The sequence below is a fragment of the Equus caballus genome, chromosome 27 (assembly GCF_041296265.1).
Source record: "Equus caballus isolate H_3958 breed thoroughbred chromosome 27, TB-T2T, whole genome shotgun sequence".
Lineage (NCBI taxonomy): Eukaryota > Metazoa > Chordata > Mammalia > Perissodactyla > Equidae > Equus > Equus caballus.
The window spans coordinates 22,726,128-22,747,522 of record NC_091710.1 but is presented as its reverse complement, the minus strand read 5'-3'; the positions used below and the strand labels follow the sequence as shown (position 1 = coordinate 22,747,522).

The window sequence follows — 21,395 nt, the reverse complement described above, 5'->3', positions numbered from 1 at the left end:
CTTGGCCATGAAATGATGCATTAACATTTGGTGCTGCTACCAGGTAAAAAGCTTCAACACATCTGTCTCTCTGTGAGTGTTAAGTATTTTCACGGCGCTTCTCTGTGAGCTATATTGCTGGCCTCTTCCTCTGGTTTTAAGAGTGACTAAGACTTTCAGTTTCTTTACTCACAGTGCTGAGGAGGATACACAGGCTGGCCCATACAATCTGTTTTTCATTTCTTCCTGAGATAAAAGACTTCTGACTCTACATAAGCAAACCCTAGGGGTAAACGTTATGTCCAGAGACAGCCCAGTGTGGTCATAGGGGAATTCAGACGTTCTGTTTTTCCTCCTTTGACCTTCCTAATGTGGGATCTCTATGTCAAAATCGTTCCATGTGTGGCCTCTTCCCACACACATCTTTTCTGACAAAATGCTGAAGTAAATATTTTTTTATCTGCAGTGCCTGTCTCCATCTATCTCAAACATTCTAATGCTTTTATATCCAGCTCCTAACTCCCCACACGCCTGGTTCTATCTTACCTGCAAGAGCACCTTCCCGCTCTCATTAGTTCTCTAGGATCAAGGTGAGAATGGCTTTTTTCCATTTCATGTATTACTAGTGGGACCAATTCCCATTCTCCATGAATATTTTTTAAAATTTTATTTTGATTCATCTCAGGGTTTTTGACTGTATCTCTTTGTAAAGCAGCTTTAGCCGTTGCTTTACTATATTATATATGTGCAGTATCACGTTATACAGGCACAGCTTTGCAGAGTATACTGGTATGAACATTATGCCAGTTCAAGCGAAGTGTAGAAAGCTTACCTCACTTTACATCCATAAGCCTCCTCCATGTGCAATGTAATTGTTGTAAATATTTCCTCTACATACTTTTTATATTTAATATAAATTTTATATATAAATTTGTCATAATTTTTGTTACAAATGTAAAACATAATTTAGAAAACTTAACATTAAAAGGAAACACTATTGTATTTATGGATATTTTTGCCCTATTCATTCTCTTTCTTTTTTCCCGATGTTCTAAGGTCCGTTTTTTTTTTTATCATTTTTCTTCTTTTTAAGAAAATTCCTTTAGCAATATTTTTAGTGTAGGTTTACTGTTGATAAATTCTCTGAGGTTTCTTTCATCTCAGAATATATTAATTTCCCTTTCACTGCTGAAGAATGTTTGCACTGGGTATAGAATTCTGGCTTGACGTTTCCTTTTCTCAACACTTGAGAAATGGTGTGCCACTTCTTCCTGTCCTTCTGAGATTCTAAAGATCAATCTGCTCTCTTTCAAATTGTTTTTCTCCTGTAGATAAGTGTCAGTTCTTGATGCTTTCATGAATTTTCTGTCTTTAATTTTTGGAAGTTTGATCTTTTGGGTTTGTCCTCATTGGTGTCAGCTCAAGTTCTTGAATCTGTAAGTTTGTACCTTTTGACAAATTTGTAAAGTTTTTAGCCATTATTTCTTCAAGTACTTTTCAGTCTCAACCTCTTTCTTTTTTCTCTCTAGACTCTAATGTATAAATACTAGATTTTGAAAACTTTTGTCCCACAGATTCCCAAGGTTCTGTTTATTGTTTTTTTCAGTCTGTTTTTCTCTCTCTCTTGTTTTTCTTTAGATTCAGTAATTTCTAATGTTCTAAATTCACCTTCCCTTATTCTCTCTTTGTTCCTCTCCGTTCTGCCATTGAACTCATCCACTGAGTTTTTTTATGTGTTTTTCTATTTTTCAGTTCTAAAATTTCCATACTGTTCCTTCTGGTATGTCTTCTTTATTGACATTTTATATTTTTCGTTTGTTTCAAGTGTGTTTGTAATTGCTTGTTGAAAATATTCTTTTTATGATGGCTGCTTTAAAATCTTTGTCAGATAATTCTAATATATCTGTCATCTCGTTGTTTGTGTCTATTGATTGTCTGTTTTCATTTGAATTGAGATTTTCCTGGTCCTTATATGAAGAGTGATTTGTGATTAAAGTTGCATACTTTCTGTGTTATATTAAGAGACTCTGGGCCTTATTTGAATTTTCTGGTGTAGCAAGCCTTGTCTGACACCATTTCTTCAGGGAAAGAGAGGCATCTCATCACCTACTGCCAGATGGGGGTGGAAGTCCAAGTTCCCCACTGTGCAAATCCATTGACACTCAGGGCATGGAGAGGTGCATTATTATTGGGCAGGAGTTCAGGATCTGCACTAACCTCTGCTGATACTATCCTGGTTGAGAGGTGCAATGGTGCCTTGTTATCACTCCCCACTGAGATTCTGGTGAGGGGGAGGGGCTTTAGCACCACGGGGTGCTGATTCTCCACCAGCCTCCTCTGCTACCACTGAGGCAGAGAAATGGCTGGCACCTTACTACTGTCAGGTGGTGGCAGAAATCCAGGCTCCCACATGATCTCCACTGACCCATGTAAGGTGGGAAGCTTCCTTACTGCTTAGTGGGGATGATTGTCCAGGGTCTTCACCCTGCCTTTTCTGACAACACACTGGTAAAGGGGTTAGGGAACCTCATTACAGCAGATGGTCTCCACTGGCCTTTGTTGGCAGGTATGGGGGTGGGGCAGCAGTTTTTGTGTGGTGTTTGGCTGGAGTAGAGTGGCTAGTTTCTAAAAGTTTTCTGTGTTGCAGGTCTGTCCCTTTCCTGATCCGTTGGCTAGAGACAGCAGACTTCTGTTGGAGCTTTTCTTGTCCTCACCCATGGGCATTTCTGGGTTGCTGGCTTCTCCAATATCCAGTCAGGGATATATGAGGCAAAAAGAAAACCTAGTGAACTGACCACCATGTCATTACTTGGGTCCTGGGGTCCCTAGTCTGACTGCTTTCTTAGCTCCACCTTTCAGGGTCGTTTCATATTCTTTTACAAATAATTTCAAGGCATTTTAGGTATACTTAACAGGAATGGATAGGGAAATTATGCCTTGCCCATTTTTCTGTAATCGGAAGTCCTATAACCAGACTTTGAAAAAGGCAAAAGGCAAAACACCTCAGCAGGGAGCTAAGGAATAAGAATCCCAGTATTCATCTCCATCAAGCTGGTGAAGTCACCAGTATCAGGATGAATAATCTTGAACCATTAAAATTAAAAATGCAGAGAGAAGCAGCATATCCATTGTCCAGGGTTAGGACACATGCTTGCCCCATGATAACAGCAGTGTCACTCCGGCCCTTACAGCTTTCATTGTTGAATTAGGCTTTTGGATTTCCTGCTCTATCAAGACCGCAAACTCTCCCAAAAGGAAAATAGAATGCTTTTGGGAAGCGGGAATGAATTGTGGGAGATGTCACTCACACAATATTCATCAAATGTGAACTTCAGATTATCTATTTTGCTGCTCAGTGTTCATACATTTTTCCCCTTGGATGAACTTTCTGACATACCTCCACCAACCAATATAATAAAACTATTTCACGTACAATAAAAACTATGTAACTTAAGTCTTGCAGGTTATCTATCATCTCCAAATCAAAGAACTCTTTTTGGTGACCATCCCTCCTGCACTAGTTCTGCTGTGTTTTCCCTACAACAGAACAAAAAATAAATACAATTATTCAAAGATAGAAATTGAGAAATAAAAAGATAATTTAACAGAAATATAAAAATGTTTGTAGACGTGTGTAGACACAACACAATAAATGCATAAAGCTAGAGACTATAGAGCTCATTTCCACAACTGGTCACAAGACCATAACTAATATTTCTCTTTCCCTTTCTCTTGTGCTTATGCTGCATTCCCTTGCCATCTTCCAACAACTGGTCTGTGAGAGGATTGTTTAACACGGTGACCAAAACCTTTGCCTTGCTGAGGGAATTGAGACCTTGGCAGTCCTTTTATTAAGGTCTTCCATTAGCTTTTACTACTAGACATAGAAGTACAAGGAAACCCCAAAGGGAACAACTTGGGTTTCATCCATATTCTTTCCTGCCCAAATATATATGAATAACTCAATTTCCCTAGATAGCTAAAGCCATAACATTCTTTTTAACCTATTCACCTAGTTACATGGGGAACCCCAGGTTCCCAATTGAATTAGTATTAAAAACCTCCAATCTCCGAGTCCTGAGAACAGAAAGCAGTGATGTTGTAGAGAGCAAGCAGATATGTAACCTTGTGAAGTGCCAAATCTGTCTCCTTCTGTTAGCTCTAAGAGCCATATATTCTAGCTGTGGGTGAAACACCATCATATTTTGGGTCACTGCTTCACAGCTTTCGTTGCATTGTTCAGGACAGCAGCACAACCTGGCCAGGCTTTGTATCCTAGCTATGTTACTACTGTTTCTTCAGGGTAATGAGAGACAGAATAGGATCAACAAATACCATTAGCACAGGATCATTGCCTTACTACTTTGACAAGGAGGCAATATCTTTCATGTCATGAAAGTGTGAGATACCATGATGGCATATAAGGACTTCTACAAGCTCATAGATTATAGGACTGGCAAAGGCATGACAGACATGGAAAGCAAATGCAAATCTAGAAAAAATGTTTGTGCCAGAAAATCCAGTCTCTGCCCCCTTCATAATGGAAAGGGCCTAATGTGAATAATATACTGTCAGCATGCTGAATTCTCTTATCAGCAAATAGCACTAAACTGGGTGCTCAGCAATGGGGGCTTACTGGATATTCAGCATGGTCAGTTGCATATCTACCTTGGTGAAAGGATGTCTTTGTGTCTGAACCAATGTACAGTTTCCATGCCTGCCATCATGGCTACTTTGCTCTTGAGGTTATTGAGCAAATTCTGGGGTGACCAGTAAAGGAACTTAGTACAAAGCGGGTCTGTCCACCTGATTATTAAGATTCTTTTTTGCAGTGGTGGACTGTTGGTGATAATTTATATGAAATAGAATATTGATTTTATTTAGAGTATCAAACCATCTAGACAGAAAAATATTTACCTCCAAGCCTCCATTGCATCAAAGTGTAGCCATGTAACTAAATTCTGACTGATGAGATGTAAAGGGAAATATTGCATGGAATTTCCAAGAAGATTGCTTAAAAAAAGCTGATACAGTTGGGTGGTGTTCCTCTTTTTGCTCTTCTCCTTTTTCTCTTTTCCAAAGCCTAGAACATGATTGACTGGAGTTCCAGCAGATATCTTGGACCATGAAGTAACCAAGATGACCACGGAGCAGTTGTACCATTCCTGGATGCCCACCCACAACTTCTTTTATGTGAAAACAGAAAACAAGACAGAACAAAGAGCGATCTTCCATTGTTTGGTTACTGTTTTGTAGGGCCTTCTGTTATGGTAAGCTGAAACTAATCCTAAATAACATAGGATCCATGTGTCCACATACTTCTCCTCAAAACTTCCTTCTCATCAATTCCCTAATCAGGCTCCTTAAAAGTTCTTTATAATCTGGCCAGACTATTAGCCACTGCCCCTGATTAAGTGAGGATCTTATTTCAGACCATCTCTCCTAAGCAAAGTTGATAAAATGAGCTCTTTAGAATTCGACTCATGAAAGTATTTCTTTTCTTCATTATGCTTCAGGGCTATGCCTGAGTGAGTTTACAGTAATATAGGAATCACAAAAGTGATCATGGCAGGGAAATTTGAGAAAAAAGAAATGAGATTAAAACATTCCAGTCACATCAGCACCACCTGCATGAGTCCATCAAGATTCAAGTTCCTGAAAAAAAAGTATTCCACTGGTCAAATTTAGGTCATGCATCCACATCTTGTCCCCGTGAATTGACAGACGGTAGAATCTGGTCCCTTCAGCTTCTTTAGTAAAATGCAGGAACATGGATTCGCTATCCCAACAGCTCTACACACGTGAGAAGAGGTGATCGCCCTTTTCCTCCACAAAAATTAAAATGCAGAAGCAAATGTTGGTAAGAAGTGGGGATGGACGTTATACAAACAAAAAGATGATAAATATATGTCAAAGACACTTTGGCAATTTCTGCCTTAGACACAGTAGAGCGTTACAGAGGTTCTCCGAGGCTTCAAGATCAGATGGAGCTGGTTTAGGTCACAGTTCTGCTACCTAGTTCCTGGTCATCTATGGCAAATCACGCGACCTTTAGTATCTCAAATGTTCTCATCTGTATAAAGAAGCTATAGTACCTAATTTATTAGGTGTATTGTCTAAATATTGAATGGGACAACTTTTATAATATACTTAGCATAAAATCTGATGATAGCTTTTACTATTCCAGGTCCTACTTTTTAAAATGATGGTCCTAACTTCAGCCTTCTGTAAAGTATTCCTGCATGCATGCTAGTAAAGTAATTAAGAGCAAAGGACTTGGAATCAAACAGACTTCTGTTTACCAGCTATACGATACTAATCAAATTACTTACCTCTCTGAATTTCTGTTTCCTCATACATAAACTGAAAATAATAATAAATACTTCAAATCTTCATCCAAGGAATAAATAAGATTTTGCCTATAAAGCAGTTAGTATAGAGTCTAATACATAGCAAATGCTCAAAAAATGGAAACTGCTATCGCTATTATTATTACCACTCTTATTCAATATAAGAAATGTTGACTCATGGCATAGTATTTACACAACTTTCTGGAAATATTCAATGCTATATGAAAATAGAAAAACAAATTATCTCAATTCTACAATGCCATTATATAGTGAAGAAAGGAAGCTGTATTTGATTTAGCACTCTGAAGCAGCTTTAAAGGGATAAAGATAACAATGAATGATTGTACCTATTACTCCATTATGGCCTTGTAAAATGTACTGCATGCCCACAGAGTACTATAGGCAACATAGCTAGTACTTCCCCTTGGGGACTAGTCGTCTATGCTTAAGACCACAGACAAACTCTTATTCAATTAGGGGATTTGTCTGGAACTTACTTTTAGCCCTGGTCTTCCCCCATTATCTAACCCTGCCTAGATATCTTACAAGACTAATACAAAACAGGATATGGGTAAAGGGCATATGCCAAAATAGAAAACCCTACTAAAATGATGGTTTACCAATCTTGGTAGTGCAAATTATCATAAGAATCACTTACGTGCTTATGTAAGACTATAATACTCAATGGGTACAACACGCAATCCACCAACAGCAAGATGGGGGCATGTCCACAGGCCTCCATGGTGATTTATTCTCTGGAAACCACTTTAGGCACATTATTGATCCATTAATTCACATTTATTGAGCACCCACTATACACAGAGCTAATTACTCAGAAAATATATTCGTAGTGTAAGTCTCAGTCTTTCAAGCTGGAAGAATTATGCATGTATTCATTAATCCATTCATGTGGGCATCCAAGCATTCACCAAATATTTAATGAACATCTGCTAGGTGCCAGGCACTCTACTTAAGAATGGGGTATGAAGATAAATAAGACAAAAGTTACTGAGGCGCCCAGAGTTTGATCAAGTGTAACCCTCTGCCTATGAAGCACATTTGCCTCCTTGCACCTGTGATTTCCTCCTGCTAGGGTGGAGTGTGTGGTGGAGCAGTCATCAGGTTCAGTAGCTGGGGGTGAAGAAAACAGTAAGTTGGTGGGTAGCCCACCAGTATCCCCAAGGAGAGGAGAAAGGAAGACCCAAGTCAGCAGTGCACATTTTGTGGTGGAAGTGGCACGGACATGAATCAACTAAATTGACCTTTGGAATTTACAGAAACGTCCTTTGAACAAACAAACATTTCAGCAACTCTGGGAAAACTGGTTTCAGAAACCTGTTGTGCAATAGTTGACCACAGGCAATTGGTGTGCTGCTCGTTTGCATTTTGCTGCGTGGGTATGTTTACTTCCGTGCACTCTCCACGCTTGTTCATGGACTGTCTAAAACTAAATGTCTATGTCTGGAAGTTAATGCTCTATTGTGCTGCCGGCTCTGTCTGCTTCAGCTAATGGAGTGTAGGCAACCATGGTTGTTTGCAACTTCTGTCCTCCCCTCAGGGATTCGAGTCAGTAATTCAGCCAGTTCTGATAAACAAAGGACAGAGAGAACTGGCACAGAGGTTGGAAATTGCTTGCTCTGTGCCAATTACCGGCCTGCCACCACTCAGTGCCCCAAGGGCACCTGTGCAGCTAGAGGAAGACCACACTTGGAAGAACAATGATCGCCAAGCTTGGCAGTTGATGAATAAGTGTACCCTAGAGCGGAATAAGTGACCTCTCGGAGCTGAGAGGGGCCCAAAAGATCACCTGGTGAGGATGCAGGTGAGGAACCTGGCAGGAGAGTGTCTCCCAAAGCCGTTACTTAGTAGTGGAGAGAAAGCTGTGCTCTTTTCCCTGTCCTCACTTGCTGTGGATTCGTCATATCTTGGACTGGTTTTCTCCAAAATGAGTCCCTGAGACAAAGACTTGGTTGCTAGTAGCTTATTTGTGAAGTAATCTCTGGAAGCACAAATGAGAGAGTGATTACAATGATTCAAGGAGGGGAAAAACATCCCTTAGAGGGTATGTTATTGTGTGGGCTAACCCCTGCAGGCAACTAGGCTTCAGCCCTGATGGAGACCCTGCAGGAAACCATGAGGAGGGAGCACACCTCAGAACCATCCCACCAGAGAGCGAGAAGGCTGTAGGATTTATCCAGTGGCTCCCATCCCCATAATTGGGGATTGCTTCCAAGGGCATTAAGTCCCTACACACAGTTCTGGGCTGCACTGGGATGCAGAGAGCAAGTGCCAGTGGTACTGAAGAAAACCCTCAGGCACAGGAGATGAGAAATGTAGGGGCTTGAGGTGGAAAGTTCTTAACACCCTGAAAACTGTCTACCACTGCCACAGGTGGACTCAGCGGCGGACTGTGGGGACATGAAAGGGGCATCAGTGGTGTCTGCTGCAGTCAGCAAGAGAAAACTGGAGTGCACACACACAAAGTTTGCATTTTTAGGGAAACAAATGAAGAGATGCCTAGAGAGGAGGAGTCTTATTTATATGAAGTTGGGAGCCAAGACACGAGGTATTGTGATACAAACACAGACTCTGACAAGAGGCCCCTCCACCGCTTTCTCTCTGTAGGGCCCTATGTTGTTGCCTAATTTTTTTTTTTTGAGGAAGATTAGCCCTGAGTTAATGTCTACTGCCAGTCCTCCTCTTTTTTTTTTTTTTTTTTGCTGAGGAAGACCAGCCCTGAACTAACATCCATGCCCATCTTCCTCTGTTTTATGTGGGACACCTGCCACAGCATGGCTTGACAAGCAGTGCATACGTCCGCACCAGGGATCCGAACCAGCGAATCCCGGGCCACTGAAGAAGAACGTGCGAACTTAACCACTGCACCACCAGGTCAGCCCCTCTTGCCTAAATTTTTTAAGACCTCAATTTCCACATCTGTGAAATGAAAACTATATGATCTATTCAATCTTACTGGCAGAATTTTCAAGAAGACAAAATGAGAAAGTGCTTATGTAGATATTTTCACAAAAGTAAACCTTATTATACACTGAATTGATTTATTCAACCAATGTTATTGAATGCCTGCCTACTACATGTCAGACCCCATGCTAAGCATTAAAGACAGGACAGAAAAGAAGACAACTAAAGCCCTTGTTCTCATTAAGCTTGTAGTCTTTTGGGGGATAGAGCAAAAAAAGGAAGTTTAATGAAGTTTAATAAGCACTATGATGGGGGAAGTACAAGGTACTTTAGGAACACAAAGAGGAAGGAGCACATTGTCCAGGCCTGGAGGAGCTCAAGTAAAGCTTTCTGAAGGGAGTGATGTCTATGCTGAGTCTTGAAGGATGATAAAGAATTAGCCAGGTGAACAGGGAGAGAAAAGCATTTCAATAGGGGCTGAGGGAGAGGAGGAGGGAGAGAGGGGACTTAAAGTGCATAAAGGCCCAGAGATCTAAAAGAATATAGTGTCTCTCTACCTGGAAAGAGCCCGGTATGGCTGGAGCTTAGGAAGCCAGGCATGGAAAAAGCAGGTGAGAGGCGGGCACTTAGACATCTCCAAGTTTCAGCTCACAAAACGCTGCCGCAAAGTGAGAGGATGACTATGATGTTGACTGTTCTGGTCCTACGGCTTTGGGTCAAGGCTAGCACTGGAAGGGGAGAAGCAAAGGCCAGAACCCAACGCCCAAAGTGGCTCTTCCTTCCCCCACAGCTCTCACAGACCCTTCCCAATCGCGATGGCTCTCACAGACCCTCCCCAACCAAGATGGCCCTCACAGACCCCTCACCTACCGAGAACTTTGCCTTTGCTGGGTTTAAAAAAGCTGTGGTAAAATACACATAACATAAAATTTCCCATCGTAACCATTTTTAAGTGTCCAGTTCAGTGGCATTAAGTACATTCATAGTGTCATGCTGCCGTCAGCACCACGCATCCCCAGAACTCTTTCCATCTGGCAAAACTGAAACTCTGCACCCATTGAACAACAACCCCCCACTCCCCTCTCCCTCAGCCCTTGGCAAATGCCCTTCTACTTTCAGCCTCTATGAATTTGTCTACTCAAGCACATCACATAAGTGGAATCATATGGTATTTGTCCTTTTGTGATGATTTCTTTTGTGTAGCCTGATGTCAAGGTTCATCCATGTTGTAGCATGTGTCAGAATTTCCTTCCTTTTTAAGGTTGAATAATATTCCATTGCTTGTATATACTATATTTTGTTTACCCAGTCATCCATTCATGGGCACTTGGGTTGTTTCTGCCCTTTTTGGCTGTTGAGAATAATGCCACTATGAACTTGGGTGTACAAACGTCTCTTCAAGTCTTTGTTTTTGATTCTGAAACTTTTTTTTTTTTTTAAGATTTTTATTTTTTTTCCTTTTTCTCCCCAAAGCCCCCCCGGTACATAGTTGTGTATTCTTCGTTGTGGGTTCTTCTAGTTGTGGCATGTGGGACGCTGCCTCAGCGTGGTCTGATGAGCAGTGCCATGTCCGCGCCCAGGATTCGAACCAACGAAACACTGGGCCGCCTGCAGCGGAGCGCGCGAACTTAACCACTCGGCCACGGGGCCAGCCCCGATTCTGAAACTTTTATCTGTTGCCATCTGGCCTTTGTGACCAGTTTCACATAAGCACAGCTTCTTTATGAGAAAATATGGAGAACTTTGCAGTAGATACAGTTCTCTTCCTTTTGGGGGTGTTCATCAAGGCCCTGTCAGGTCTGTTTTCCAAGCAGGCAGTGTGGAACAATGGAAAGACTGTAGTCTCTGAAGCTAACCCTGGGCTCCAATTCTAACACTTCCACTTATTACTGTGGAAGGGTAAACAAACCATGTTACCTCTTTAAGGCTTAGTCACTCTTCTCTAAAATGAGGAGAGTGTAACTAATGCTACAGATGATTATACACAATAATAATTATATGTCATATAACCAAACTGTTTTTAGGAACTCAGCACACAAAAAATGATCTTTAAAAAATAATGATTATTAGTCTTGTAGGCACTTGTTAAGCTATTTTGACTTTACAAGTGTGGGAGCCAGCAAGGGAATAATGGAGTTGCTGAGGGTGTCAGGCCTGAACCGGTTGGGGGCATCCTGAGTCCCACGTAGCCCTGACCTGAGGCAAAGGAAACACGGCTGAGATGGGATCTCTCACTCATCCTGCTGCAGCTCCACTCCTGGTCTGGGCAGCTCAGGATCCATGGTGCCTTTGCACACAAGCTACCAAAGTCAACTCATTGGCTTTTTTTTTTTTTTTGGTGAGGAATATTGGCCCTGAGCTAACATCTGTGCCAAATTTCCTTTATTTTATATGTGGGATGCCACCACAGCATGGCTTGATGAACGGTGTGTAGGTCGGCATCTGGGATCCAAACCTGTGAACCCTGGGCTACTGAAGCAAAGCCCACAAACTTAACCACTGTGCCACTAGGCCTGCCCTGTCATTGGCTTTTTAAAAAAAAATTATTTTATTAAGGTCATATTGCTTATAAGATTATGTAAATTTCAGATGTACCGTATTATATTTCAGTTTCTGTGTAGACTGCATTGGGCTCACCGCCAATAGTCTAGTTTTTATCTGTCACCATACATATGTGCCCCTTTACCCCTTTCACCTGCCCTCCACCCCGTTCCCCTCTGGTAACTGCTAGTCTATTCTCCTTATCCATATCTTTGTTTATCTTCCATAAAAGAGTGAAATCACACAGTGTTTGTCTTTTTCTGTCTGGTTTATTTCAGTTAGCATAATACCCTCAACTTCTATCCATGTTGTCACAGATGGCACAATTTTGTCTTTTTATGGCTGAGTGGCATTCCGTTCTATGTATAGATAGATAGATAGATAGATAGTTAGACAGGTATCTCACATCTTCTTTATCCATTCAGCTGTTGATGAGCACTTGGGTAGCTTCCATGTCTTGGCTATTGTAAACACTGCTGTGATGAACACAGAGATGCATAAATCTCTTTGAATTGTTGATTTCATGTTTTTTCAAGAAATACCCAATTTCCAAAATATATAAAGAACTCATACAATTTAACAACAAACAACCTGATCAAAAAATGGATAGAGAATATGAACAGACATTTTTCCAAATAAGATATACACATGGCCAACAGACACATGAAAAGACATTCAACATTGCTAATTATTAGGGAAATGCAAATCAAAACTACAATAAGATATCACCTTACACCTGTCAGAATGGCTATAATTACCAAGACAAGGAATAACAAATGTTGGAGAGGGTGTGGAGAAAAGGGAACCCTCATCACTATGCTGATGGGAATACAAGCTGGTGCAGCCACTATGCACAACAGTATGGAGATTCCTCAAAAAATTAAAAAGTCATTGGTTTTGATACACAACTGGGGTGGAGAGGATGAGATACTGAAACTGACACCTTCCCGTTCTCCTGCCACAATCCAGCAGAGCCTAGGGAGGAGTTTTCCTCCTTGTATGTTGCCTTGTTTTGGTTCATGCTTTTCTCAGCCAAGACGCATTCCCAACCTCCACAACCCAGGAGGCTGTTTTCTAACTCTCTGCTCAAGTTCAATCATAGCTTCCAATCAAAAATTTCCCCTCTAATTTTGCAAGCTGCCTCACGTATCTCATAGAATGAGGCATAATACAAACCCTAGTACTTACCCTGGTACTTAAATGTCAGAATATAAAATATATTATTTTAACTGGAGATGGACATCCTGAAAAGCTGACACTGTTATAGTTAAAAAATACTTCTAGGCTCTAAAAAATATTATTCTAGTTTCTGTCAATGTTTGACAAAACCAGAAATCACTGTAATTCAACCAAAACTTGGGGATGATAAAATTTCTTATAAAGTTATCAAACCTCCGTCTCTGAGATAAGGAGCACGCTGCTGAGGGCAGTGCATGACTTGCAAGAAATAATTTCGCCAACGGAAACATTTGCCCACCTCATCACTCAGATTTCAACATAAAAAACATCAAAATCACAGCCCCCAAGTCCAGAAGTCAGTCTACCAGGAACGGTAACAGGTCATTACAGTGTTTAGTCCAAGGCATTTTTCTTCAAAGCAGCTGGAGGAAAGACTCTCCAAAGCAAACACCAAGGATCCTGCCTCTAAAGGCACTTGTCTACCAGCACTTCCTTTTAGAAAGTGCTAATCAGCAGGTGACTCAGCCTGTGGACTCATCACAAGGGAATGCCTTTTGCTTCAGGAAGGACCGACTCTGTGACAACACTTCGAAGAAACCTTGTGCTTCTCTCTCTCAGGCATCACTGGAGGCACGTAGAAAGGGAAAGCACATCAGAGCCCTTCCTCAACAGGCTCCAATAGGCAAACACCCTTCCAGCAAGGAGCAGGGGTGTTGAGCACAGAATGTAATGTGTTGCTTCAAGAGCTGTGGCTGCAATAAGGCACTATAGTTTCAGACTTTGAGGAAGGGAGAGGTGGGAAAGAAGAAAGGCGGTTAAGATTTAGAAATTATCTTCCCCCCAGTAATTTTGGATGTGGCTTCTTTTAGCAAGAGATGTGGCAAATCATATGATAGAGAGCTTGGTATTTAGCCTTCCGTTTCAGCCTTTTTTAGATGCCTATTGTGCGTGTATACTGTGTGAGTGTGTGAACAGCTGGGACAGGACGTGGAGAAAGGATATTGGAGAGTGCCCTAAGGTCGAGAGTTATGATTTTTTGAGTTAGATTACTCTGGGTTCAAATCTCACCATGGAATCAACTGCTCTGATGCTCAGTTTTCTCATCTGGAGGTAAATAGTATGGTATTATTTTACTTGTTTTTCAGATGTGGCCATTGAAAATAGTAACATCCACCATAGTAATTTAACTCGTAGTTAGCTGAAATAAATGAATGAGAGAAATGAGATCAATGAATGAAGTGATATGTAAGATGGCTGATATACAGAAAGTGATAAATACTCGAAAACGTTGTTGTTATCGCTAGTAGCAGTGGTGGCAGCACAGCCTACCCGGGCTTGCTGATGTAATGTGCAGTTCATTGTGACCTTGCCCCAAGGGGATCTTTTCAGTTCCGTAATGTGATTCACACCTTGTCAGCAGTAGAGTCTCAGAATCAGGAAATCAGCCAACAGACTTCTCTGGGAGTTGTCTCCAGGATAAAGTATGGCAGGATAACAGAAGAATAAGTGTTATTTCTGGTGTACACATCTCAGATCACCTTTAAAGGTCAAGGTGGCAGGTTCAAAAGTAACCATGGAAAGAGAGAAAGCCTGATTCCTAGGAAAGAAGTGGTAGCTAATCAGTAGTTTAACAGCTCAATCTGGCTTTGAAGTCAGCTACATTAATGAATTTATTTTAACACTCATCTGGCCACATGTATTTGTTAAGTATCTAATGGATGTTAGGCACTGCATATATAATAATGAACAAAGTAGACCTTATCCCTAAGGAATAATACTGACATTTTAAAAATAAAACATACACACAATTACCCATTGTGTTAAGTGAAACAAAGGAAGATACAGAGTAATGTGCGAGAGAACAACAGGGGACATGTTTTATAGTTTGGCAGGTTGGAGATGGCATCTGAGGAAGTTCTATACTATATAAGAGGGATGAGTGAGAGTTATAGGCAAAGTACAGGGAGAAAAGCATTCCAGACATAGGAAGCCACATGCTGAGGACCTCAAGGAAGGAAAAAGCTTAACAGCATAAGAACCTGAAAGAAGGTCAGAGTGACTTGAGCATAGCAGCATCACGGTGGATTGGGGGCAAGTAGAAGAGATGAAGATAGAGAAGACAATAGAAGACAATATTGCAGGGCCTTTTAGATCATCTTATAGAGTTTGAATTAAGAAAACACTGGTGTGATTTGGCATAGACTTTGCAAAGAACACTCAGCTGCTCTGTGGCTAGATGGAGAAGGGACATGAGTGAACACGGAAAGCCCAACTAAGAAGTTATTTTGGCTCTTCCCCTTTTGCTGCTTCCTTTCTCTTTCCTTCCTCTCTCTTCAGTTTCTTTCTCTTTAATTCCCTTTCTTTTCCTTTATATCCCTTCCTTTCTTTTGTTTTCATTTCCTTTCCACTTTCATCCCTTCTGGAACAATTTTGTGCACAAGTCATCAAGAGGAGTCAAGCAAGGTAGGTGTTTGTGAGCCACGTGATAAGACCCATACTGGCTCAGAGCAGTGTGTCCGAGCACAGGCAGGGACATTGGGGGTAGGAAAACAAAGAGTGTCATATCCCAGGAAGGGTAAGGAGGACATCCATGCAAGAGGGCAGCCTGGAAAGAGACGTCAAGACAAACAAGATAAAGAGGGCACACATAACAATAAGAGCCAGCTTGAAGGGGTCCTGCTGGCCAGATAAGGAACAATTCGTGCATCAAAATAAATAATTATAGTAACAGATTATAAGCCACTGGATAAAATGGGAAACCGTAAGTCTTACTCTGATACAAATAAATAAGTGAATAAATTGTGCATTTAATTTGAAATGGAATATTTATATAATCTGAAAGTAACTACTCACAACTAACTTACTTAGTTCATATAGGAAAAGAGTAAATTTATGGTGGAAAATCTTGGCAGACACCTCTCAAAAGTCTGTCATTATCAAGTCTCGACTTTCCCCCTCCCCTTTCTGTCTTGACTCTACTGGATACATTTACCTCTTCCTCACTCTTTTGAAAGCATCGTCATCAAGATCAACATGATCTCCACAAGATCAAATCTAATGGTCAATTCTCAGTCATCGTTTTTGAACTTTCAAGAGCTTATTCCACAAAGGACCACCTATTCATTCTTCTTCTTTTTTTATTCATTCTTAAGACCTTTTGTAAACATGACTTCCATATTGCCATAGTGTTCTGGTTCTTCCTCTACCACACTGACTGCTCTTTCTTATTCTCTTTTACTAAATCTTCTCTTCCCAACTGTTAAATATTGTAGTGTCCCAAGGCTCTTTCCTGTGACATCTTTTCTTTTAAGTCTATACTCTCTCCTTAGGTAATCTCAACCAGTATACTGCTGGTTCCCAAATCTACATAAATTAACTTTTCATCTCAGCTACAGACTCATTTATCCAACTGCCTACTCAACATCTCACCTCCTCTTAAATGTCTAAGAAAAATTGTAAATTCAGTAAGTTCCATGCTCTCTTCTAAAATTGGACCAAGAAAATATCAAAAGGAAGAACTGTAGGTCAATCTTTTATAGGAAGACAGGTGCAACAATCCTAAATAAAATATTAATAAGCTCTGTTGAATACAGCCATTTTTTCAGTGAACAAATAGAGTACATCCCAGTAATTCATAGATAGTTTGGCATTAGAAAATCTATGTCTAGGGCCCAGTGGCCCCGTGGTTGAGTGGTTAAGTTCCTGTGCTCTGCTTCGGCGGCCTGGGGTTTTGCCAGTTCCTATCCTAGGTGGGGACATGGCACCGCTCATCAAGCCATGCTGAGGCAGCATCCCACATAACACAACTAGAAGGACCTACAACCAGAATATACAACTATGTACTGGGGGGACTTGGGGGCAAAGAAGAAGAAGAAAAAAGAAAGATTGGCAACAGATGTTAGGTCAGGTGCCAATCTTTAAAAAAAAGATCTACATCTATAATCATCACTTTAACAAATTAATGATTAAAGAAGATAAACTATGTGATTATCTTAATAAATGCCAAAAAGCATGTGTTAAAATTCAATATTCATGATTTTTTTTTTTAAAGATTTTATTTTTTCCTTTTTCTCCCCAAAGTCCCCCGGTACATAGTTGTGTATTCTTCGTTGTGGGTTCTTCTAGTTGTGGCATGTGGGACGCTGCCTCAGCGTGGTCTGATGAGCAGTGCCATGTCCGCGCCCAGGATTCGAACTAACGAAACACTGGGCCGCCTGCAGCGGAGCGCGCGAACTTAACTGCTCGGCCACGGGGCCAGCCCCACAATATTCATGATTTTTAGAAATCTCTTAAACTAGTCATAAGAAATGCCATTAACTATATAAAGGCTGTCAGTCAACACTGAAATTGAATATCGTATTTGATGCTAAAACATTAAAGCATACCCTCTAAAGTAAAGAAAAATTTCCTTCAGAACTGTACCCTCAGTCGTCACCAGACCAATAAGGTAGGAAAATGTAAAAGATATGCAATTTGGAAGAAACAAAATGAACATTACTCAAAGGTGACATGGTTACCTACGCAGAAAAGAAAGAAAATGCGAAAACTATCGGAATTAATTAATGCTCATTGACATTACTGGATAGAACAATAACGTTTAATTCCAACAGAAAAAATTTAGAAAATATAATTTAACATCTCATCCATGATAGCAGCAAGAGTACATAAGAATATATTTTAGAAAGGTAGACAATAAACTTTATGGAAAAATAATAAAACTTTATTGAAGGATAGTCTAAAAATATCAAAATAACTGGTGATATGTCATGTACATGAATGGGAACGTGAAATATCTGTAATTCTAACCACTACCCCACAGTAGGTTTGTTGTTTGCTTGCTTGTTGTTTTTAAAGAAATTTAATTGATGGATACTAAAATTAAAATGGAAGAATAAAAAGCCAAGAATTGCCAAAACTATACAAACGAGGAAGAAGAGGAGGATGGACTAGCTACCCCAGATCCAAGAATTGTTATAAGGCTGCCAACCAGGACGGTGTGGTCTAGAGACAAAGAGAGGCAAGAGGAACAACTGAACAGCAGGGAAACAAGAACAGACACGCACATTTGGGAGCTTGTTGAATGAGGCGGCTTTTTAAATCAGTGGTGAAAAAAAATGACTATATGATAAATATTGTTGGAATAATTATTCATTCATAATATACTAAAGTAAATCTCTACTTCAAGTGATAATAACAGCAGCAACAGCAACAAAAACAATAATAATTAACATTTATTGAATAGTCATTACACGTCAGGCCCTAGTCTAGTAAATGCTGTATATGTGTTAACTCATTTAATCCTTTCCACATGCCAATGAGCTATGTTACAGATGAGTAAGTGGAGTCTCAGAAAGAGGCAGATTCGCTCAGAGGCAACGGGGAGTAAGTGGCTGAAGCAGAACTGTGACCCGTATGTACACTGGCAGTCTGTCTCCGGAGCCCAGTTCTTCAATACCACATGCTATTACATTGTGATGAAACTGAAATGCCACATGTGTTGAGGTTCTAAAGGTAAAAAACTACCCTTAAAACTCCAAGAAGCAATTTTAGCACATACGATATTAGATTAAGAAAAAAAAATTCTACATGGTCATATACTAAATTTATAAACATAAACACGCAATGTCACATAACAACCTGAAAATAATGGTTATATGTTAGATGGGAAGAATAAGGATGGGCTAGAGAAGGCGGTTTTCAAGTGTTTCTGTGGTATTTTGTCTTTTTAAACAAGGATCTATGAAGGATATAGAAAAATATTTGTTAAATTTGATTGGTGGATATGTGTATTCCTGTCTATTTTTCTATATGTTTAGCATTTCCCAAGTATTTGCATTTAAAAAAAATAAATGTGAAGTATATTTTCTTAAAGAAGAAGTTGAGATGAGGAAGTGAGGTCAGTGAGCACAGAATACTCTTAAGAAATAAGTTTGTGTATTTTTTTAATGAGGCTGCAGGAGGTTGAGAACTAGATGAAGTCCTTAACTTTTGCTTCATCTTTTTTCTTCTGAATAAACACTAATGTGTCACTAACGTGATAAGATCACCTGTGACAGTCCTCTCTCAGACACGCATATCAAGCTCTGGTTATCACCTGGGGCATCTACTACCTTGTGTTCTGTACTCCTCAGTAAACACTGATTGAGCCATTTACAATCTGGTGCAAAACCATAATAACCAGGTTAAACCACATTAATTCAGAAAATGCCTAACAGGTGTTCCTTCGGTACAAAATTGATTTCCTGGGTGTAACGTTAGGAAAAGAAGGCTGGTGGCCTTGATTTCACTCCTTGCGGTAGAAAAACAGATTAGAAACTTTGTGCAAATGATGCTTTACAAAAGCTTCCTTGGACAGTCTGGGACGTTTGCTGACTCTAAGCATTTCACCGTCTACTCACGCACTCAGCTAGTCTCTCTCCTCAGCCGGCCTTGGCCAACCTTGCATGCCCTTTCCCCCTGCTTAGAATTCCACGAAGCAAAACTTCCATTTCCAGTTCAACCCACTGCTTCTCACGTTGCTCCTGTCACTTGCAGCATGTTCTCAGCGACGGTGTTTCCATTTGCTTTCCCCAGGGCATTTGACAGTCCCTGAAGCCAGAGGACACAAACACAGCACTCTTCCTGCTTCTCTTCTTTCACAATTATGATCGTTTAAAGTGGATCTGGTTTGAAAACACTTGGGTTTTAGATGCTTTCCAATTTTAACAGTTTCTATCACATTTGGCTGATTTCCTAGAACCGGGTCGCCAGATGACTCAGGATTCACTGTTGATGTTGTGGTTATTTTTCAGCAAATTGCATAGAGAGTACTTCTGCCCTAGCTTTGAAAGTCGGGTCTGCTTTGGTACTTATTTGCACTGTTACATGTCCATTAATATCAATCAATACTCTATTAGCCTAGATCCTAGATGTTTGAAATTCTTTTCCAGTTATGAAAATATTCCTTAGTCAATGTTCCTTAAGTGTCTGAGAGGCTTCTAATGTCATCCTACAGCTCTTGAATTGCTCTCTTGATTAAAATTTTTACCCAAATAATCTTTGCTCTAAGTCAATATATTACTATCATTTCCCTCTGCACGTCCTTGGCACTCCTAATTCTTAATTTTAATGTTATTTTCTTCTTTTTGGTTCACTACATTGGCAATCTCTTCCACTTTTACCTATTTTGAATCTATTTGCCACCTTTACCACCACTGTCCCTTCGCAGTGGCAATCATGAAGGCTGTAATATTTGCAAAGATGTATTTATAAAAATAAACCAAATCCGAAAATGCCCAGTTATTTCAGTTTTCATCAACTCTATAACTTCCTGTCTTGGAATCATTTCTAATTTTTATTACTTCTTCCTTCTTTTAGGAATATACAGTCTCTCTATAAAACAATATCTTCACATCCATACAGTGTTCCAATGTTTGTACCATTTTGTTTTGAAATGCTATGTGCGCCTCTCTCTTTCTCTGCCCCCACACTGTGAACAGAATTGCTCTCACACTGTCCTCATGTTTCTCTTCACAAACATTTATTAAGTTCTCTTGCTTAACCACCATGCTCAGCAGTGATGGCCAAAAAGAAAATTCAACGTTGAATAATATACATTACCTAACTTTGAAGAACTCAGAGTCTACTTAAAAGAGAGATGTGTAACAAATAACTATAATGTATTAAGTTTGGTCAGAGAATTTTGGACAAAATTTATGGGTAACTTTGCCCCAAGGTGCCAGTATAGGGTAGGTGTTACCATTTGAGTCAGTCTGAGGCAGTATCCGATAGCGGTTAATGGGCTTGGAGTCAGCCCAGGGTTTACTCAGCTCTCAAATCTATTAGCTGTGTGAACTAAGGTGAGTTTATTGTTATCTATAAGCTTATGTCCTCACTGTCTAATTCTCCTAATGATACTTGTCTCAGAAGGTTGTGAGAATTAAATAATAGAATACATATACACAGTCATGCATCTCAACATCAGGGATACATCCTGAGAAATGTGTTATTAAGTGATTTTGTCATGATAGGAACATCAGGGAGTATACTTACATAAACCTAGATAGTGCATCCTGCCACACACCAAAGCTATATGATACTAATCTATGGGCCCATTGTCATACATGTGGTCCATTGTTGACTGAAACATCTTTATGGTGCGTGACTGTAATGTATATCATAGCGCTGGGACATAGTAGGCACTTAATAAATAGGAGTAGTTGGCCGATGTTATGTTTTATTATATGTAGAGGATCTTCAGGGAGATAGATAGGTCTTTGCTAAAGAAATAGTATGTCCAGTGAAACAATTCATGCAGTTGTACAACATGTTGAGGAAAAGGCAATAAGCTCAGCGATGCAGGATATTTAGTGCTTGGCCAAGAATGAGTTAAAGTTTCTCTGGTGAATATAAGTAGACTCAGACAAGGGTTCCTTTAACTTGCTA

At 40.1% G+C, this 21,395-nt stretch overlaps 1 long non-coding RNA gene across 2 annotated transcripts in view; it reads left to right on the top strand.

Annotated features, from left to right (window-relative positions):
- The window catches only part of LOC138921041 (uncharacterized), a 33,325-nt gene that overhangs the window by 8,372 nt on the left and 3,558 nt on the right, over positions 1 to 21,395 (top strand). For both annotated transcript variants that reach the window (XR_011433212.1, XR_011433211.1), the window contains exons 2-3: positions 5,062 to 5,249; positions 9,121 to 9,221. This is a non-coding gene — a long non-coding RNA (uncharacterized lncRNA). The remainder of the gene's footprint in view (positions 1 to 5,061; positions 5,250 to 9,120; positions 9,222 to 21,395) is intronic.